The sequence below is a fragment of the Sorex fumeus genome, unplaced genomic scaffold (genome assembly GCF_029834395.1).
Source record: "Sorex fumeus unplaced genomic scaffold, SorFum_2.1 ptg000061l, whole genome shotgun sequence".
NCBI lineage: Eukaryota > Metazoa > Chordata > Mammalia > Eulipotyphla > Soricidae > Sorex > Sorex fumeus.
Window position 1 is genome coordinate 15,623,988 of NW_026606118.1, and position 20,479 is coordinate 15,644,466.

At 40.5% G+C, this 20,479-nt stretch overlaps 1 protein-coding gene and 1 pseudogene across 1 annotated transcript in view; one reads left to right on the top strand and one right to left on the bottom strand.

The window, feature by feature from the left end:
- The window catches only part of UST (uronyl 2-sulfotransferase), a 377,271-nt gene that overhangs the window by 260,252 nt on the left and 96,540 nt on the right, over nucleotides 1–20,479 (bottom strand). The window lies entirely within an intron of this gene.
- LOC130034867 (uncharacterized) lies at nucleotides 9,610–9,711 on the top strand (annotated as a pseudogene).

Sequence of the window (20,479 nt, forward strand, 5' to 3'; positions counted from 1 at the left end):
TGGCAAGGCTATGTGGAAGCGCATGGAGCCACAGGGATGCACCAAGAATGCTGCCGAGTAGATGCTACCCCTGTGTGCCTCCCCTTCCCCACAGAGCATCATGAACTCTGATAGTTCAAATTAAAGGAAAGAATCCAAGTCCCAGCGCTGGAGCAATAGTACAGAGTGTAGGGTTTTTGCCTTGCAAGCGGCCGACCGGGTTTGATTCCCAGCATCCCATATGGTCCCCCAAGCACCGCCAGAAGTGATTCCGGAGTGCATGAGTCAGAAGGTTACTTAACCCCTGTGCATCACCGCGTATTACCCAAAAAGCAAAAAAAAAAAAAAACCCCAAGACCCCGAATCCCCTGTCAGTCACCCCAGTAAGACCTATATGTCAGCACTGCTCATGTTAGCAAGTTGTTGGCCAGACAACAAAAAGGGTGGTTTCTTTTCCTCTTTATTGAAAATAATTGTGAACTTCTATTTAAAAGGGGGACACAGACTATCTTTAGACTAACTTGAGTTTTGGTCAGGCTCTTTTTTCTGAATAACCATGAAACTGAAATTATATTTCAAGGAAAGCTGTCTGATTTAAACTTCTTGTCCTATACATTCCCATATCTTTATCCAAATGCCAACGCTTAGGATTCAGAAATGAATGACCAGACACATTCAGAGCCGAGCTTTGCTTGAGATAAACATAATCTTAAGGAGAAGGCTTACCAAGTCATTACTTACCAAGTCTCCTAACTGGAAGGCAGGTCATTGATCATCTCATGTGTGTTACACAAGAATCTTAAGATGCTCTATCTTCTCTTTAAGTCAATAAATGGTCTCATGTAATTTAATATCATTGGCATCACACTGCCTTAACTATTGACTATTTGTATACAGAGGGTTAGTGAATGTTGATAGGTCATATTGAACGGTCACTTTCTATTAGCTAACCTCAGATGAAATTGATCCTTAAAGTAGTGTGAATTTCATGATATCAGAATATCTGACTCCCTCATTAAGGTATTCTAGCAAAAAACACAGAGCACTGTCGGTGCTGGACTGAGCTGTCAGGGTGAGCCCATGTAGACTGTACCACACAATGGGCAGGAACATAGGGACCCATGAAAATGGGCGAGATTTCTCCTGTGTCCTGACTGGTCTGGATGAGGCTGAACATCTTTTCCCCTTCAAATTGCCTTCAGTAAATAATTTCAGAATATTGAAAGAGGTAGTTTTCCTTTTCTCACAGAAGCCTTGCTGATCTTTGACATGTAGATTCTGGGCTTCAGTCTAGTCTTTGGGATGTAGATTTCAAGTAGCAACCCAGCCTTGTCTTTGGGTTGCAAATCCAAGTGCTAGTAGCTCAAGAAAGGTTTCCGTTTTGGTTTTATATCTTCTTTCCAGAGGCCAAAATTACTGGCTTGCAGATGCAAGAAAACAAGGTATGTTTTGCTGTCTCAATGTTCTTTCTGTAACTTCTTTTGATCACATCACTGTATTGCGCCCTTCAGAGGTAACATGATCAATAAAAGGAGATTTGGGGGCTCTCTATCTTTGTCACAGGTCTGCGAGAACCTGGGCCCTCCATGACACAAATTTCTTTCACGTTCCTTGTCTCAGCGCCTCCAACTAAACAAATATTCACGCAACAGAGCACTCTTAGGAATAAACAGTTGCTTGTTGAAAATTACACTTTCCTGTACAGAATGCATTCACAAATTGTTTACTTGAACCTGGTAAATCTAACTAACGGTAACCAACTAGCAAAGGTTTTTCTCTAAGAAGTAACTAGAGTAATTTGTTAAGATGATACTGTCACTGTCACTGTCCTCCCAGTGTTCATCTATTTGCTCGAGCTGGCCCAGTAACATCTCCATTGGAGACTTTGTTGTTACTGTACTTGGCATATCGAATACATCATAGGTAGCTTGCCAGGCTCTGCCTTGCGGGCGAGATACTCTTGGTAGCTTGCCAGGCTCTCTGAGAGGGGCGGAGGAATCGAACTCGGATCGGCCATGTTGGCTGCGTGCAAGGCAAATGCCCTACCACTGTGCTATCGCTCCAGCTTAACTGTTCTATCGCTCCAGTTTAACTTGTATTAAGATGATACAAGTAAGATTATTTTGATACTATATTTTCCTTCTTTGTTTAAGTATATTCAGGGTTAAAATGAAATCTTATCACTTTATGTGTTTTCCTTTTTCTTTCTGCTGTCTGTATCAGTGCTCTTGTTTTGAGATTTTTTGAAGCTGTTAAAACAATGAAAAAAAATCATGGAAACAATAGGTGGAAAAAATTACATGTTTGTGACAGACTCTGACCCATATTGTTTCAATAACAGCATCCATCCATGTCTTCACAAAGAGCAAGATGGAAGAAGGTAACAGCCACTTCCCTTCCTATTGGGAGAGCCAGCCTAAATTTATTCCCATTTATTGATGGGAATAAATCTTTGTCCTCAAACTACTGAGATTTGTGCAGGCCCTTCAGGTTGGGCTAAGGCCTCAGAAAAGGGGTTCTCCCTGCAATCTTTTTGACAAAATGCCTGGTTTTAAGGGTGCTTTTTTTTTTTTAAAGAAAATAACAAAAAGCAGCAGATTTGAGCATGATGAATTTGAGTCCCTCCCTTTCCCTGCACTGAGGTCATCACAGCGTGCAAGGCAAGGACCCTACTTGCTGTGCTATTGCTCTGGTCCCCCAATTCCACGTTATTGCAGGTACTCATCTGACAAAGGCCCCAAACCAAACTAGTTACACTTTTCTCTGAGGTACCCCAGAGCTAAAACAGCAAAGAGTTCTGATGATGCTATGGATTTGCTTTTTCCTCTCCTAGGTACCTCAGGAGGAGAAAGAACTATGGAGTTAATACAGTTTTCGGGTTTTTTTTTTTTTGTCTCACCCGATGATGCTCAGGAGTTACTTCTGGCTCTGCACTCAGGAATTACTCCTGATGTTGTTCAGGGGACCGTATGGGATGCTGGGGATCAAACCCAGGTTGGCCACGTGCAAGGCAAATGCCCTACCCGCTGTGCTATCTATCACTCCAGCCCCACAGTTTTCGTTTTGTGTTTTTCTTGTGGTGTCAAGGGCCAAACACAGGGACTCAGGCATGTGAAACAAGAGCTCTACCATTGAGCCGCATTCCTGGCCCTTGGAATTGCTTGATCTGATTCCCTTTTCTATGTAAGATTGCTCTGGTTTTTTTTTTCTCTCTTACGAAGTCCCCAGAAAACGACTGACTCAGCCTGAGAGTTAGCACCAAGCCACCAATCAACGCTCCTGGAATTCACCTTCAATTCCTACCTCAGGGGTGCTGTGCTGATCCTTCGGATCTCTATCAGCCACACCTTCCTCTCTTCTAGTGGCTTCAAACCAACATGAAAATTGTTTCCCTAAGCAGCATGCTCGGTTTAGAGATTTTCTACAAGTCGGATGAACTTCACGTGCACACTTTCCCCTGATCTCCCATTACTTTTGTATCTGGGTTCCTGCTGCTTCTGTTTGCCTCTGTAATGATGGGAAAGGATAGAGACACAGACTTGGTCACAATACTTGCACCCAAAGGTTTCTGCACACCAGAGACTGAGTGCTTTGTTGCCATCCAGGAATTCTGAAGGCAGTACCACCAAGATCTCCCTCCGACATGTGAGATTGCTGTGCCAAGGACAGAATCGTGGCTGAACACTGTTAGGGTGCAGATCAAAATCTCCCTTTAATGACAAGGAGACTCCAGAGATTGCAAACAACAAGCAGGGTTTATTGTAAGACTGACTAGCCAGAGTTAAGCCCCCTACACGGACACGCAGGTCCAGCAGGTTGGGCAAGACCCTGAGCTTCTCCAAAGGAGATCTTATATAGGCCTTCACCAGCCGTTACAGCAGAGCCCGCGCATTTCATAGTCAATAGATTTGTAACAACCCACACTTTCCTGACCAATCCATTTTAAAGCACATCACTCTTCAGTTTAAAGATCAGCATTTGCATCAGTGTTTAGGAACATCCTGGTTTTTAGGGCAGTCCTGGATCTTGTGAGAGACATCTTGTTATCTGGTCTGACCCCCACCCTTCTCATGACTTGCAACTCGGGGCACCTGTATCTGAATTCCTATATATAACACAAAAAATGTACCATGTTCAAGTGGTTCAGTGGTTTTTACTATCTGCCTCCTGAATGTTTTTTTCCCCTAGAACCCACTTTCTGACTATTAATTATTATTTTGATTGTTTTAGGAACCTTAGATTAGTGAAATCATACAATATTGGCCTTTTTTGTGCCTAAATTATTTCAGTTGGCTTATTTTCTTAGTATGGGACTTCTTGTAAATGATCTTAACATTCTTGACAGTCCCCAAGTAACTTTCTTGCTAGCTTCTTATCCAAAAGTCTGGGAACCACTGAAGTAGAAAATATCCAACTTGTCTGCTAGTGCTGATATTCCTCAGTTCTATGATCAAGGTCAATGGTCGTATTTCCAAAAATATTACCCAGCACATCATGGAAGCTGTTCAGTGAGTGAGAAATAATGGTCTGGATCACAAAACTCAGAATACCAAGTAGTGGTAAGAGTGGAAGGCAGAGGAATAAACGGCATCTGCCATCTAACTAACAGTGACATAGGAACAGTGGTAAAGGGACATGGGCATTTTGGTGGTGGCAGTGGAGTGTTGTAATTCTATACACAAATATCATAAATATTAACACAACTGTAACCATAGGAAGGAAGGAAGGAAGGAAGGAAGGAAGGAAGGAAGGAAGGAAGGGAAAAAGGACAGGTAGAAGGAAAGGGAGAGAGGGAAGGAGGAAAGAGAGAGAGAGAGAGAGAGAGAGAGAGAGAAAGACAGAACTGATGGCTACTGCCCAGTGATCTTCACAGCACCTGGATTAAATTAGGTTTGTGCTGGATACATCACTCTCATCAAGATTCCAGAATCCTTTTATGCTCAAAACTAGATATGCAATAAGTGTAAAAATGAGGAGAGAGGGACTGTACAAGGATTAAAAGACTTGCCTTGCACTTGGCCAACCACAGTTTGAATCCAGGCACCACGTATGGTGTTCGGAGCACTACCAGAAGTAACCCTGAGCACAGAGCCAGGAATAAACTCTGAGCATCGCCAGGTATGGCCCAAATCCCAGCACCCACCAGTGAGAGAGAGAGAGAGAGAGAGAGAGAGAGAGAGAGAGAGAGAGAGAGAATTATGAAAAAAAGACTACCTTAAAACTCATATGTTATGCTGCCAACCAAACTTATTTGTCACAAATTGGTAAAAAGAGATTGATTGGTGTGGTTCCCACTGAATTATTTAAAGTACCACTTCCTGTCTTCTCCTCAATAACTCATTAAGTCAGTTTATTATGAGAACTAGTTTAGGAATGTCTTGACTCCTCAAATTATCTTCAGAATCATATATTTGATGTACTTCTATTTCCGAGTAGTGAACAACCTCCAACTTTACAGGCAATATACTTCAAAATGTGTATCCCTTTACATGCGGGTTAATCTTACCCACTTGAAGCACAGTGCCCGGAGGTGGTTAAATGTTTTGAAGATGTTCTATAAATCCTTATCCATGTGCTAACTGCCAAATATTCTGGCACTTTAAATCACCAACGATCAAATTACTAAAAATAACTGCTTCCAAAATCCTATTTCCAAAATAATATTTTGTAGGCCATCCCTGAGTAAGTGGAGAAATAGATAATGATGGGTGTGGTGAAGTGGTTTCACTTTTGGCACTCAAACTGCAAGTTATACTACACAGAGGAGGAATACAAAAAAGAAAAAGCCTTTCAGTGATTGGGAAATCATAAAAAAAAAAAAAAAAACCAGGGTCCAAAGAGTGTCAAAGCATCAAGAGGTAAAAATAACTATGAAGACCAGAGGAACACAGTGACCCCAAGAAAAGCTGCTGCTGGCCCAGAAAACATGGGCTGAGTAAGAGCTGGTGGAGGTTCAGAGCAGAGAACAGACTCAAGCTGGAGCCTGGAAGTAGGCCGAACAATAGAGCAGATTCTACTCGCTAAGGCTCACCCTTGGATTCACACACAAGAGACTACACTGAACCTTCTATGTGTCCTCCCAGCTTCCAGCTGTGAGGCCCGGGTCTCACTGACCGTGTCTGCGTTTTCCAGTTTGAAAGCCTGGACAACGGAGATGATCTAGTCCAGCTGCCCTGTAGAGTTGCCAGGGTCTGCATTCATGGCGATACAGGCTAGGCACAGAGGGCACAGATACATAAAAATGACCTCCTCGGTGGGATCTATTTTCCCACACAGTTAAACATGTTTTGAATTAAATTTCTCAACTGAGAGAACTCCCAGGGCTTCACCTAAGTACCCATTTTGTCCCGAGACACTGCAAAGGACATCAGGGACACACATCTTAAATGGGCTTTCCACTTCTTACTTCAAGAACTTAATTGGTGGCATTGTATCTTTGGGTAGACAATATATATTTTGAGTAATTTCTACTTATTCTCTCCCAAATAAGTAGCATCTGCCTTCTTAGTTGTTAGAAAATAAAAAAGGAGAAATCTGTTTTCAGTTGACTTACTCAAATGGAATACTAATAAAAAGTTAACCACAGTGTACTACTTGTTATGAAAATGTTATTGTAACATTAAATTGTTTCTTCTGTTGAGCTGATTAATTTAATGATTTGCTAAGCCTTGAGAAGAGGCTGAAACTTTGTAGGTACTTAAGATTACTTAGTTAACAGTCTGTTACAGAGTTAACTATCATCGTCATCTTCATCTTTGTTATAATTGTCATCATTATCACAAAAACACAGCAGGCGTTTTTTGAGTGTTTTCTATATGTAAATCTGGTCCATTTTCCCTGTCATTTTATAGATGAAGAAAATGAACTCAAGTGGGGAAACGTGGTCTGCCCACGCACATACCTAGAAAGTGTCAAAGCCAAGTCTTTCAAACAGTAGTGCGGTTCTTAGGGTCTGCTCTTAATATCACATTACACTGCCTCTTTTAGATGAAAATAGTTTTTCATCCAAGGAGCAAAAGACCATTGATGGGTACTCCCAAAATTTTGCATTCCTAAAATGAGCTCTGCAATCTCAACTTTTGGCAACAACATCATGATGGCATTATTAGCTCATGCTGGCCACTCTTTCTTACAACCTTCCTTCTTATATATGATTCTTGATGCCAAGTTACACTTAAAATTTCGAAAAATCACAACAATCACAGTCTTCTTTGTGAAAAGAAAACCACACTGAGTTACAAAGTGTTCAGGAGTCTCAGACACAAGCTGAATACATAAGCAATTCCACAGAGGTCAAAATCTTAGAGCAGACCAAAATCAAGAAAGTGGATAGTTCAATCTAATTCTCAGATGCATGCAAACATGAAAACACCTGTGAATATACATCCCCTCTCCCAAAATGAAAATGAATTCAATTTCCCCCCACTCTTTTCAATCCGATCATTTTTAAAAGCAAAAAAAAAAACATAAACACAGGACCAGAGAAATAGTTCCAGGGTCAAAGCACATACAACAGACACTGGTTTGATCTCTGACACTGCAGAGGGTCCCGTGTGCACCTCCAGGAGTGATGCCCAGAGAGCATGATTAATACTTAACAACAGCTAGGTGTGACCTCCAAAATAACCCAAAAAGTGCACAAGAATGCTTTTTAAAATATAAACCAATCTGTTTTAAGTTTAATAATTTGAATTGTATGTTTTGGATACAGAGTAAACTCTTTAATTCATATTATCATCTTTATACAAAGTAGAACAATTTTAAAATTGAGAACCTGCAAAGGTGAACAGGATCATCACAAATAGTCTTAACTAAAATCATTTCATTTGAAGTTCAGGTTTCATTTCCATAGAAGCTCATGGATTTCTCCCAGGCTGAAACAACATGTCTTATAAAATTCTATTTATTCAGACTACTACTCTGTTCTTTAAATAGATATAAATTTAATGAATCTATTTTGATTATAAATAGAAAATTCAAAGTCAGGTTTCCCAGAAAACCCCAAAGCATAACTTTGTATGTGAAATGCTCGTACCAGTAAACAAGCAATATTATCTGCAGTTTGACCATTATCAGCAAATAACTTATTTGCTGTAAATTTTTTGGTAGTCAGAATTTGGGTCCTCAATAATGTTCATATCTCAATTCTCAGAATCTGTGTTAACCTACCTAACAAAATGGGTTTTGCAGATGGGATTAAATTGAGCAACCTGTGATGTAGAGATTACACTAACTTGACTCCACGTGCCTTTACTTGTGGGAGAAAAGAAAGACAGAAAAGATGTATGAAATAGTTTAATTAGGAGTAACAAGTGTTAACTGTCCACATTTGTCAAGGTTTTGGAGGCAATTTACTTTTTTTTTTCTTTTTGGGTCACACCCGGCAATGCACAGGGGTTACTCCTGGCTCATGCACTCAGGAATTACTCCTGGCAGTGCTCAGGGGACCATATGGGATGCTGGGAATCGAACCTGGGCCGGCCACGTGCAAAGCAAACACCCTCCCTGCTGTGCTATGGCTCCAGCCCCCTCAGATTGCCTTTTTCTGAAAGGAGAAAGGAAGCCCTCGTCTCAAAACCCACCTCTGTAGGGTTGATGCTGCTTCTGACTCTTCCTACCCCATTTCCTGCTAAAGGAGACGCGCTTGCAAGGCAAACGCCCTACCCACTGTGCTATCGCTACAGCCCCTGGCAATTAACTTCTTATAATTTTTTTTTTTCCCCTTGTTTTGCTACTGGGCTGGAGCGATAGCACAGTGGGTAAGGCGTCTGCTTTGCACGCGGCCTACCTGGTCGGCCCAAGTTCGATTCCTCCGCCCTTCTTGGAGAGCCCAGCAAGCTACCGAGAGTATCTCGCCCGCACAGCAGAGCCTGGCAAGCTCCCCGTGACGTATTCAATATGCCAAACACAGTAACAAGTCTCACGATGGAGATGTTACTGGGCCCGCTCGAGCAAATTGATGAATAACTGGAGGACCGTGACCGTTTTGCTACTATGTTAGTAGAACCTGAATCTAGAATGTTCTGTGAAGGCTTGTCTGTACAACCAGCAGCTCTCAAAAAAAAAAGGGCACTGGTGGCCATTTTAAACTCTTCTGAATCAAGTATATGAAACTTATCAAATGTTAAACACTAGTGATAATCATCTGGGTGACAGGCTGACAAAAAAAGATAAAAGGAAAAAAAAGACATATGAACCCAAGTGAACTCTGAGAAAGGCAACATGAGGAACACAATCTGACACTAATTGTTGGAAAAGTGAAGAGCTGGGTCGCTTTGACCCATGAGCCTGGAAATACATCAGGAGAAAAAGGTGAGAAAACAGATTTTCCCCCTAGAAATTCCAGAGAGGTACACAGTCTAGCTGACCCCTTAATTTTATCCCAGTGTGACCAAATGTCCTCCAAAACTGGACTTCTGACCTTCTGAACTGTCACTGTCACTGTCCTCCGATTGTTAATGGATTTGGTTGAGCGGGCACCAGTTACATTGTGAGACTTGTTACTGTGTTTGGCATATCGAATACATCACGGGTAGCTTGCCAGGCTTTGCTGGGCAATCCGAGAAGGGTAGAGGAATCGAACTCAAGTCGGCAGTGTCGGCCACATGCAAGGCAAATGCCCTACCCGCTGTGCTATATGAAAGGAGAGAAGGTTAGCACTCCCTTTGACAATGACGGAAGAGGCTTCAACCTATAACACGCATACTTCTGATTTGTAAGCAAATAAATTTGGATGCTTCCAGTTACTGAGCTTGATGCGATTTGTTACAGCAGCACAGAAAGCAAAAATCGGAAAGTAAAGCTGAAAGTTAACTCCATGGTCATTGATTTCAGAAAGAACTAAAACGACCCATGAAGTTTAGCTGTCTGAGGGGTAGGCTGTTCAAAGAAGAGTGAAATTGTAAAACTTCCAGTAAAAAAAATTACCACTGCCACAAATGAACACTGCTACAATCTGTGCAGGCATTCCACTGAAAAATCATGATTGGGGAAAAAAAGCTATGTGCTTTGACAGAATTCATTTGTCTCTTCACAACCAAACTCAGACTCTTGCTGTGATTCCCAGTTTTCAATCTTGACTCACTGATATCTTGACTCACGGTTTGGTATCTCTTGGGGGCACCTCTTTATGTTGTTTCTTGGGGGTTATACCTAGTGATGCTCAGGAGTTTCTCCTCCCTCTGAACTCAGGAATTAATCCTGGTGGTACTTAGAGTACCACAGGGGATACTTGGGATTGAACCCAGGTTGACCACATGCAAGAAAAGTACCTTCCCTACTGTACCATCTCGCCATCCTGGGGACACATCTTAAGAGTTCTATCTATCCCCTTCCCCCAAATTATCCCTGCAACCCATAATACAGAACTATACATTTCATAACCCTCATAGAATATTTTCTCACTATGGAAATCTGTATGTGCCCTTCCCTGCTTTTCCTCCTTCAGATGTTTTATTCTACCAGAGAATATCAGTCCTGCTGAGGTCATGGCAATGCCATGCCCATCTCTTGCCATCCTAATGGTCCGGTCCATCTCAGTACTAGCTGGTCAATGGAAAATAGGGATAGTCCCATATCATAACACCAAAACACTTTCCTGGGACCATGGAAGATGCCTCATGAGCTCTAAGAAGTTCCTGAGACTTAGGAAAATGAGAATAAAGGTGTAGTCAAGGTAAAACCTTCACTTTTTGAATGCCTACATGGATCCAGTTCTAGGTTATAAAAAAATGTTTTGCAAAAAATTTCAACTCTTTTGGGTATGTAGGTTGCTGAATTAATGATGTGCTCATCCAATGGGGAGGCACAGTTGAACTATGGTCCCTTATTTGTCATGGTAGAAACTAAATAAGTCCTTTCAAAACAGCCTGCCCCATAAAATCACGTGAAGCTCATACTTGGCCTATCTCTGAGAGCCAAGGTCATATCAACCTGCTCACCCTGTTTCTCCTCATTTTAGTCTCCCCATTGCTGTCTTTTAAGTTTAGAAAGGTAATTCTAGGACCATGGAAAAGCTAGAGTGTGTGTCACAGAGCCTCGGGTTCAATCCCTGGCACCACAAGGTCTCCCAAGTACTATCAGATGGTTTCTACCACCACTGGGGAGATCCCCAAGAAAAGAAAAAAAAACAGAGAGATGGACACTGCACCCCATATGTTGCTGCAATGATTCAAGTGGTCCAAGCAGTCAACTGACCAGATTCTAAACAAGGAATTTCTACTACCCCCAAAGGAAGTTATCCAGAGGTAGTGAAGAATAAACAAGTATTATTCCCCAGTATCCTTAAGAATATTAGTGTTCTCTACTAGTGATGGTGATTGGATGTTTATCTGAAAGATTCTATCTGAAAGAGTCCCGACTAAGCAATGGATTGCCGAAGCACTTCAATTCATAACCATTTGCTTATATGGCACAATGTAAATGTCTGCAAAGGCAGTCTGTTTGATTGGCCAAACTCAGTACACACTGGTTTGGATTTTTTGGGGCAGGAGGTAGAGGGATTGCCTTATACTCTCTATCTAATTGACAATCACCTAGAGGCTGGGCCACAGAACTAGATGCAGGCAGTTTCTTCCAACACATTCGTGTAATTCAATCCCTGAAATCTAACTTTTCTAGACCTCTGAGCATACCTCATCAACAAAGCTTGAATCTGAAGCTCAAAAAAATAGAATTGAAACTTCATGAAGTAAAGTGAACTCAAATTCTTTTGGCAAGTCAAATCGGTTTGCTGTAGTACAAAAAATACTCAGACAACAAGGTGCATCTTCAAATTCCTGGTATTAATTATCCTTCCCTCTCATCTATCTCTTCCCTCGATTTTGGCTTCTTTCTGCTCTTTTTCTATTAATGTTTTGATTGGACTTAGAGTCTTTAAATCTGACTTAAATAGCTTTTTGGATCATGTATAAGAGATAGGAAAACTGCTTACAAATTAAGTAATAAAAATCCTAAATAAATTTTAAAAAATCAAATTGCTTTGATATTTGATGGCATATATGTCAGATTTTCCTTCTTTCATTTATTCTGAATCTTATTTTGTCTCAAAGAAGTGAAGCTATAGTTAATCTTCCTTTGTTTGATTTTTATTTGTGTGGAATTTTTTCCCACCCCTCAATCTGTATGTCCAGTTAGCTGAAATAAGTCTCATAAATAGAGAATTGGAGCTTCCTATTTTTTTTTTCACTTTGGTGGTTTGTCTATACCCTTTGAATGGAGAAGTTAGTGAATTTACATTTAAGAAATTGATACATAAGGGCCTACTATTGACATCTAATGAATATTTTCTTGTTTGGTACTTCCCTTATTGTTCTTCTCCTTTGTAATGACATTTTAGAATTTTTTTCCAGAATATTTTTTACTTCTCCTTATCCTGCACATATCTGCTTTACATATCTGCTATACATATTTGGCTACTCTAAGATAAAACAGACATTTTATAGAACAAGTTTATATTAATTGCTTGCAAAATTTCTATCAAATACAAGAATGTCACATTCTTACTTCTTTTCTTTCCCACATTTTGATGGATTTTAACGTCACAATTTACATTTTATATCATTTACTATTAGTATATCATTTCAGCTATTGCTATTTTAAATAACTATTTAATCTAGTTTTTTAATATTAGTATTGAATGATTAACCATATAAACAGTATCAAAATTATTTTGTATCTAGCTATATACTTTTCTTTACCAGTGTGTGTTTTTTCCAATACCTATTAAGCATCCTATTGTTTCTGCTTGAAGAAATACTCTCAACGTTAATTGCAACACTTGTCGAGAGTTTATGAAGTTACTCAGCTCTCATGTATCAAGAAAGGTCTTTAACTTGTGTTTATTTCTGAAGGATAACTCCGGCAGGTAAAATTGACTAGCAACATTTGGTTTTCAGCACTTTTACTACATCAGCCGACTCTCTCTTCACAATAAGCATTCTTTTAAAAAAATATCCAGTGGGAGGGATACTGGGACCCGTGGTGGTGGAAAATGGGCACTGGTGGAGAGAGATGGGTGTTTAATTATTGTACAATTGAAACCCAAGCACAAAAATTTATAAATCTACAACTGTACCTAATGGTGCTTCACTAGCAAAATTTTTTTAAAAATATGTAAATGATGGAGAATGGGCACTGGTGGAGGGATGGGTACTGGATCACTGTAGAATTGAAACCCAAGCCCAAAAATTTGTAAGTCTACAACTGTACCTCATAGTTTTTCACTAATAAAAATTTAAACAATAAATAAATAAAAAATAAAAAAATAAAAAAGTATCCATATGAGAAGTTTCTTATATTTGGGAGAATTTCTTTCTTTTAGTCATCTTTAAATTATTGGTACCTTAAAATTTAGACATTCTTATTATAATGTGTCTTGAATAAACCATTCTTCTTTCCCTTTTTGTACATTTATTGATATGCTCCTTCTCCCACCATTACTGACATTTCTTAAGTAAACTGCAGAGCTTTCCCAAAGATGTTTCTATTCCACAATAGCTGTTTCATTATGGATCATTCTCATACTTCATCATTAGGACGCTATTACTCTATTATGAGTCTAATAGAGTGATATATCATTGTAGTGTGAGCTGGAGAGAGTAACTTTTTCACTCCTGGCTCTGCAGTCAGGAATTACTCCTGGCGGTGCTCAAGGGACCATATGGGATGCTGGGAATTGAACCTGGGTCGGCTGCATGCAAGGCAAACATCCTACCTGCTGTGCTATCACTCCAGCCCTGGAGAGAGTAACTTGCCTGACACATTAAACCAGGTTCAATCCCTGAAGCTACATCTTGAGTCCTGTCAGGAGTGATCCCTGATCACAGACAGTATAACCCCCAAAACAAAAATAATAAAAATAAAATTTTTGTCTGATATATAGGTTTCATGAATTTGAATGTCCCAAAATCTTCCAAGGTTTGCAAAATACTGAATCATTAGTCCTTCAAACTTGTTTAAGTAATTTTCTACCCCCATGTTTCTCTGGCTTTCTAGGGCTCCCATGATACATTAATGGGTTTTCTTGAAGTCATCCCAAATATTCTTTAAGCTTTCTTACTGGCTTTCTTTTTTCTTTATTTTTGTTCCCATAATTTGATCATTTCAATTGTTCTGTATTTAAGCTCATAGATTCTTTCTTCTATTGAATCCAGTCTAAGTTTGAAGAGCTCCACTGAATTCATTAATTCCATTATTATACTCTTAAACTCCAAATTTTGTTTGTTTTATTCCGTTTTTGGTGGAAGACGCTTGGGTCATACCCAGCTGTGCTCAGGGCTTATTTTTGGATATGCTCAGGAACCACTCCAGGGATTACTCAAGGACCATATGTGGTACCAGGGATTATTCTTGGGTCAGCGACATGAAAAGCAAGTGCCTTATCCCCTGTATCTCTTACCCTGTTGGGTCCTTTCAAAAAAAATTTTTTTTCTTTGCTGTTTGGGTCACACCTGGTGATGCACAGGGGTTACTCCTGGCTCTGCACTCAGGACTTACTCCTGGTGGTGCTCAGGGGACCATATGGGATGCTGGGAATAGAACCCAGGTCGGCCACATGCAAGGCAAATGCCCTACCCGCTGTGCTATCGCTCTAGCCCCCCCCCAATTTTTTTAATTTGCTGAATCTCTCATTTTGTTCTCTTGTTTACTTGATCTCTCAAATTGATTATTTGTGTTCTCCTCTGGCTTTATAAGCATATCTTGAATAATTATTTCGAATCCTTTGTCATGCCAATACTGTACCTTCCTTTCTTTGAGCCACTTACTGGATGTTAACTATGTTCCTTGGTTAAGCTGTGTCCTCCTGATACCTTGTGATTCCTTAAGTGTCTGCACATTTGAAGAAGCAGTTACCTCTTCCACACTTTATGGACTGACTTTAATAAGGGAAGACTGTCCCTAGTGGGTGGTGGCATGCTGTGACCCTGGGTCTAGCAGTACAGGGCACTAAGCTCAGGAGCAGGTAGTAACTGCAGGTCCAAAGAGAAATGCTGATTTTTTGTCACAGGCCATAGATTCCACAGTATCTAAAAGTGTGCTACCTGGTAAGCACTATGGGCAATTCATGCAAACTGCAAGGACTGTTGAGATGAAAACAAAGTGGATACTTCATTCAGTGACCCAAAAGGCTGGTGAAGTTTCTTTACCAGAAAAAATTCTTTCTTGACAGGGAATTCCCTTCTACAGATGAACAATGTCAATATTTTAGGCAATAGAATAATGCAGGCAAAAGGGAGCCATTCTTTTTTCCCTCTTTGTACATTTTATTGTACATTTTATTTATGTATTTTTTTCCACTGTTACTGACATTTCTTAAGTAAACTACAGAGCTTTCCCAAAGATGTTTCTATTCCATAGTTGCTGTTTCATATAGATCATTTTTGGGGGAAGAGAGGCTGTAATCTCGTACTTCATCATTTTGATGCTATCACTGTCTTATGAGTCTAAAATTCTGTAAAGTCCTGAAAAATGCCTCTTATCCCATTCTCTGGGATAAAGAGAGAAGATAGCAAAGAATGGTGATAACTGAAACTCTAAACTTATAGACAATGTTTTGAATTAAGGAGTAAAATCTTTCAAAAGCTTTTTTCCCTTGTCTTCTAAAGTTAAGTTGCACAGCTACCTACAAATATTAATATGTCCTTTTCTTTCTTTGTACTATCAATTGAGAGATGAATAGGTAATAAAGACAGCACATAAAATAAATATATTGAGGGAAAAAATAATCTCTTCTATACTATGTTTATCACAAAGTACACAGTTCCTTTGTAATTCAAAACACAAGAGGGCAACTGTTCTCTGTAGAAAATCATATTACTATCGATTTGAAGAATAGCAGATGCTGGCCAGAGATATAAAAGACATTGTTAGGTAAAAAGCTCTAGATCAATTTATAGGTTAGTTTTTTTTCCAAGGGTAATTTTCATATTGTCAACGACAAAATTCCCTTTTGTGTTGGTTATACTCAGGTTAAAATTTTTTCTTTTCTATTTTATTGAAAATCTTTACTACATCAGATACATGCAGCATGCAAAAAAAATACTCCAAAAATCAGTATTTTTTATGATTTCACTTTCCCATTAAAGAACTAGCCTCTCTATCTTTTCTCAAAGTAAGAGAAATGATCTCTTTCTCTGGTGGGATGAACAGATGTGGGGGAATCTCACTCTCTTCAGCATGTATTCACACATAATAAGGCTTGCCCACCCCATTCCCTCACCCTCACAACAACAAATACCCACCAGCAGAACGAGACACAGATACATTGCATCTTCTCTTTGGGTACTTTTTAACCACCAGTATATTGAATTTATTAATAGAACAATTTTTCGTCTTATTTACTGTACTACTGTGTGTGTGTGTGTGTGTGTGTGTGTGTGTGTAGTTTTACCTTCCAAGTTCCTACAATAAGATTTCTGCTTTCAGTTAAAAAAATGTCTGGGGGGGCGGCTGGAGAAATAGCACAGCAGGTGGGGCGTTTGCCTTGCACGTGGCCTACCCGGGTTCGATTCCCAGCATCCCATAGGGTTACCTGAGCACCGCCAGGAGTGACTCCTGAGTGCAGAGCTAGGAGTAACTCCTGTGCATCACCAGGTATGACCCAAAAAGCCAAAAAAAAAAAAAGTCTGGGAGCTGGGTATATGGCTCAAGGGATAAAGGCCATGCCTAATATGTGAGAGGTCCCAAGTTCTATCGCCTGTACTTTTTGTCCCCTGAGCACTGCCTGGATGTAGCTTGTATTTAGGGACCCCCATGTACCACTGAGCCTGAACACTTCTGGATATGATCCCCTGTAAGAGAAAAACAACGTGAAAGGTTTAACTTATTTTTTTCCATGGTAGCTTACAAATAGCTTCCCCAAGGTTAGGATATTAGTTTTATATGTTTCATTTAGCACTGTAGCACTGTCCACTGTCCTCCTGTTGGTCATCAATTTGCTCAAGCGAGCAACAGTAACGTCTTCATTGTGAGACATGTTACTGTTTTTGGCACATCGTATACATCATGGGTAACTTGCCAGGCTTTGCCGTGTGGGCGGGATACTCTCAGTAGCTTGCTCGGCTCTCCGAGGAAGGCAGAGGAATCAAACCCAGGTCGACCACGTGCAAGGCAAACATCCTACCCCCTGTGCTATTGCTCCAGTCCCACAGATTACTAATGTTTCATTTAAGAAACAGTAAATCATAGTCATATTCCTCAACTAAATTTTTATCACCTATAGTTAATAAAACTCAAAATGTGCTGCCTTTTGGGCTTTTGGGCTGTTTTTACAGACTGCAGCATATTATATATATTCATAATTCGTATTCTCCCTCTCCACCCCTCTCTCTTCCATTTTTCTCTATATTCTATGTTTTATGAATCTTGTGGAGTAAGGGTTAATCACTTAATCACTTAACTTCCCGTTAGTCATCGATTTGCTTGAGTGGGCGCCAGTAACGTCTCCATTTGTCCCTGTCGCGTGCTAGTGTAGCCAAATGGCATCTGTTCGCTCCGGGAACATGAAGGGCCTCAAACCGATCGTTCATGATCTTGACGAAGAAGTCTGACCATCTGGTAGGTGGGCGGCCACGTGGTCTTTTGACATCCTGTGGAATCCAATCAGTAACAGCTCTAGTCCAACGGTCGTCTTTAAATCTCATTACGTGACCAGCCCATCTGATTTTCGACACCTTGGCATATGAGACAGCGTCCCTGATCCTTGATCGTCGACGGATGTCAGAACTCCGGATTCGTTCTCTCATTTGAGTGAAACGTGATATTCCAAGCATAGCTCTTTCTATTCTTCTTTGGGAGACCTGAATGGCGTTCTCATCTTGTTTGCGTAGGGCCCAGGTCTCTGAGGCATATGTTAATGCAGGAAGAACAGTGGAATCAAGGAGATGTGCCCGGAGCCGGAGTTCTTCGTCCTCTTACCTATTTCTTCGACGTTCTTGAAGGCGTTCCAAGCCGCTCTCTTCCTCCTGCGCAGCTCGGGTGCCAGGTCATTTCTCATGTTGACCTCTCGACCTAGGTACACATAGCTGTTGCATTCGGAGATGGTCGTTCCATTGAGAGCGAATGGGGCGTCAGGAACAAGGCTGTTTCTCATAAACATTGTCTTCGTAAGATTCAGCTGTAGTCCTACCTTTCCACACTCACGGTCAAAGTCGGCCAGCATTTGTGCCGCTTGGCTGATGTTTGGTGTTATTAAAACAATGTCATCAGCAAAGAGGAGGTGATGTAATTGCCGACCATCTATCTTCACTCCCATTCCTTCCCATTCCAGTCGTCGCATGATGTTCTCGAGGGTGGCACTGAAGAGTTTCGGTGAAATGGTATCACCCTGCCGCACCCCTCTCTTGACATCAACGATCACTTCTTTGTAGAATGGTGAGATCCTGGTAGTGAATCCGCAATACAGCTCACGGAGGATCCTGATGTATTGGGCTTGAATGCCCTGATTGGCTAGGGCTTCAATGACCGCTTCCGTCTCAACAGAATCAAAGGCCTTCTTTAAATCAATGAACGTTAAGCAGAGCGGCATCTTGAACTCCCGAGAACTACAACTGGTCTCATTCACCTGACCCTGAAGGAGTAAGGGTTATTATATATTTTTTTCTCACTAACATTGGGACTCATGGGATTGGCAATTCAGAGGCAGTGCATAGTGTAAGGATTGCTTATTCATAGGATTTGAGCAACAAAAAACAGATTAAGGATCATCAGGGAGATGCAGATAAAAACAATGAGATATCATTTTACACCACAGAGACTGGCCCACATTCAAAAGAACAAAATCAACCTGTGTTGGCGCGGATATGGAGAGAAAGGGACTCTCCTTCACTGCTGGTGGGAATGCCGACTGGTTCAGCCCTTTTGGAAAACAGTATGGACGATTCTCAAAAAAAATTAGAAACTGAGCTCCCATTGGATACAGCAATATTGATCCTGGGAATATATCCTGGAGATGCAAAAAAGTACAGTCTAAATGACATCTGTACTCGTATGTTCATTGCTGCACTGTTCACAATAGCCAACATTTGGAAAAAAAAAAAAACCCAAGTGCCTGAGAACCGGTTAAAGAAACTTTGCTACATCTACACAATGGAATACTATGCAGCTGTTAGAAAAGATGAAGTCATGAAATTTGCATACAAACGGTTCTACATGGAAAGTATCATGCTAAGTGAAATGAGCCAGAAAGAGAGGGACAGACAGAGAAAGACTGCACTCACCTAGAGAATATAAAGTAACAGAATGGGAGATAAACACCCAAGAATAGTTGAGATAAGTACCAGGAGGTCTTCTCCAGGGCTTGGAAGCCGGCCTCAAATGCTGGGGGAAAAGGCAGCTCAGAGAGAGAAGGGACCACCAAGTAAAGGATGTTTGGAGGATTTGCTCGGGATGCAAGATGTGTGCTGAAAGTAGACTATAGACCGAACATGATGGCCACTCAATACCTCTACTGCAAACCACAACACCCTGCCACAGAGGCGGGGTGGGATGGGGGCGGATGGGGTGGGGGGAGGTGGGAGGGTTACTGGGATCATGGTGGTGGAGAATGGGCTCTGGTGGAGGGATGGGTACTCGATCATTGTATAACTGAAACCCAAGCATGAAAGTTTGTAAGTCTACAACTGTACCTCGTGGTGTTTCACCAAAAAAAAAAAAACAGATTAAGGAAAATGAGGATGTGTTTTTGATCAGACGCAGAGTTAAAAGTAGCAGAAAGGGGAAAGACCAGAATCAACTCAGGGTGTTATAATGCTATTGGAGTAACAATGAAAACCCAAGTTTTGTGAGAGAGAATCTGTATAGATGTGTGTATGTTACTTTCTAGCTCTTTTCCCCAAAAGGCCCTGGGAGTAATGCACCTCCAGTACCAACATACACAACCTAGTGGCCAGATCTTAATTTTTACTATACTATACTATTTCAGGACATGTCTAGTATAGATCTGCACATACTATTAAAGCACAAAATAAGGATAAATTCAAAAAATAATGAGAACATATTTAAAGGACACAAAACCCACCTTAACAGAACACCTATGATCAAATCTGGAAAATTTTGGGCATCAAATTGAATAATGATAATGGATGATAATAATTCATTGAATTTCCTAAAGATGTCAAGCATCCATATTGAAATAAATGCACCGCTTAAATATTCTAGGTCCCGAGCCCTGTCAGGAGTTATCCCCAAGGGCAGAGCACAGCTGGGTGTGACTCCCCCTGCCCCTCCCCACAAAAAAGGAAAAGAAAATATACTTAAGGTTTTAAAGGGTTGTGGGAGATTATGTTTTTACCAACTCTCAAGTGGTTCAAAAAATTAAATTACAAACATAGAAAAATATGTGTCTAACGTATACACACACATACACATATATGGATACATACACACAAAAAGCAAAAGGGAAGCAAGTGTGGTTAACTATGAATATTGGAAGAATCTGAATATATGGTAATTATATATTTTATACATGCAACTTTGAGTTTGAAATTGCTTCTAAATAAGC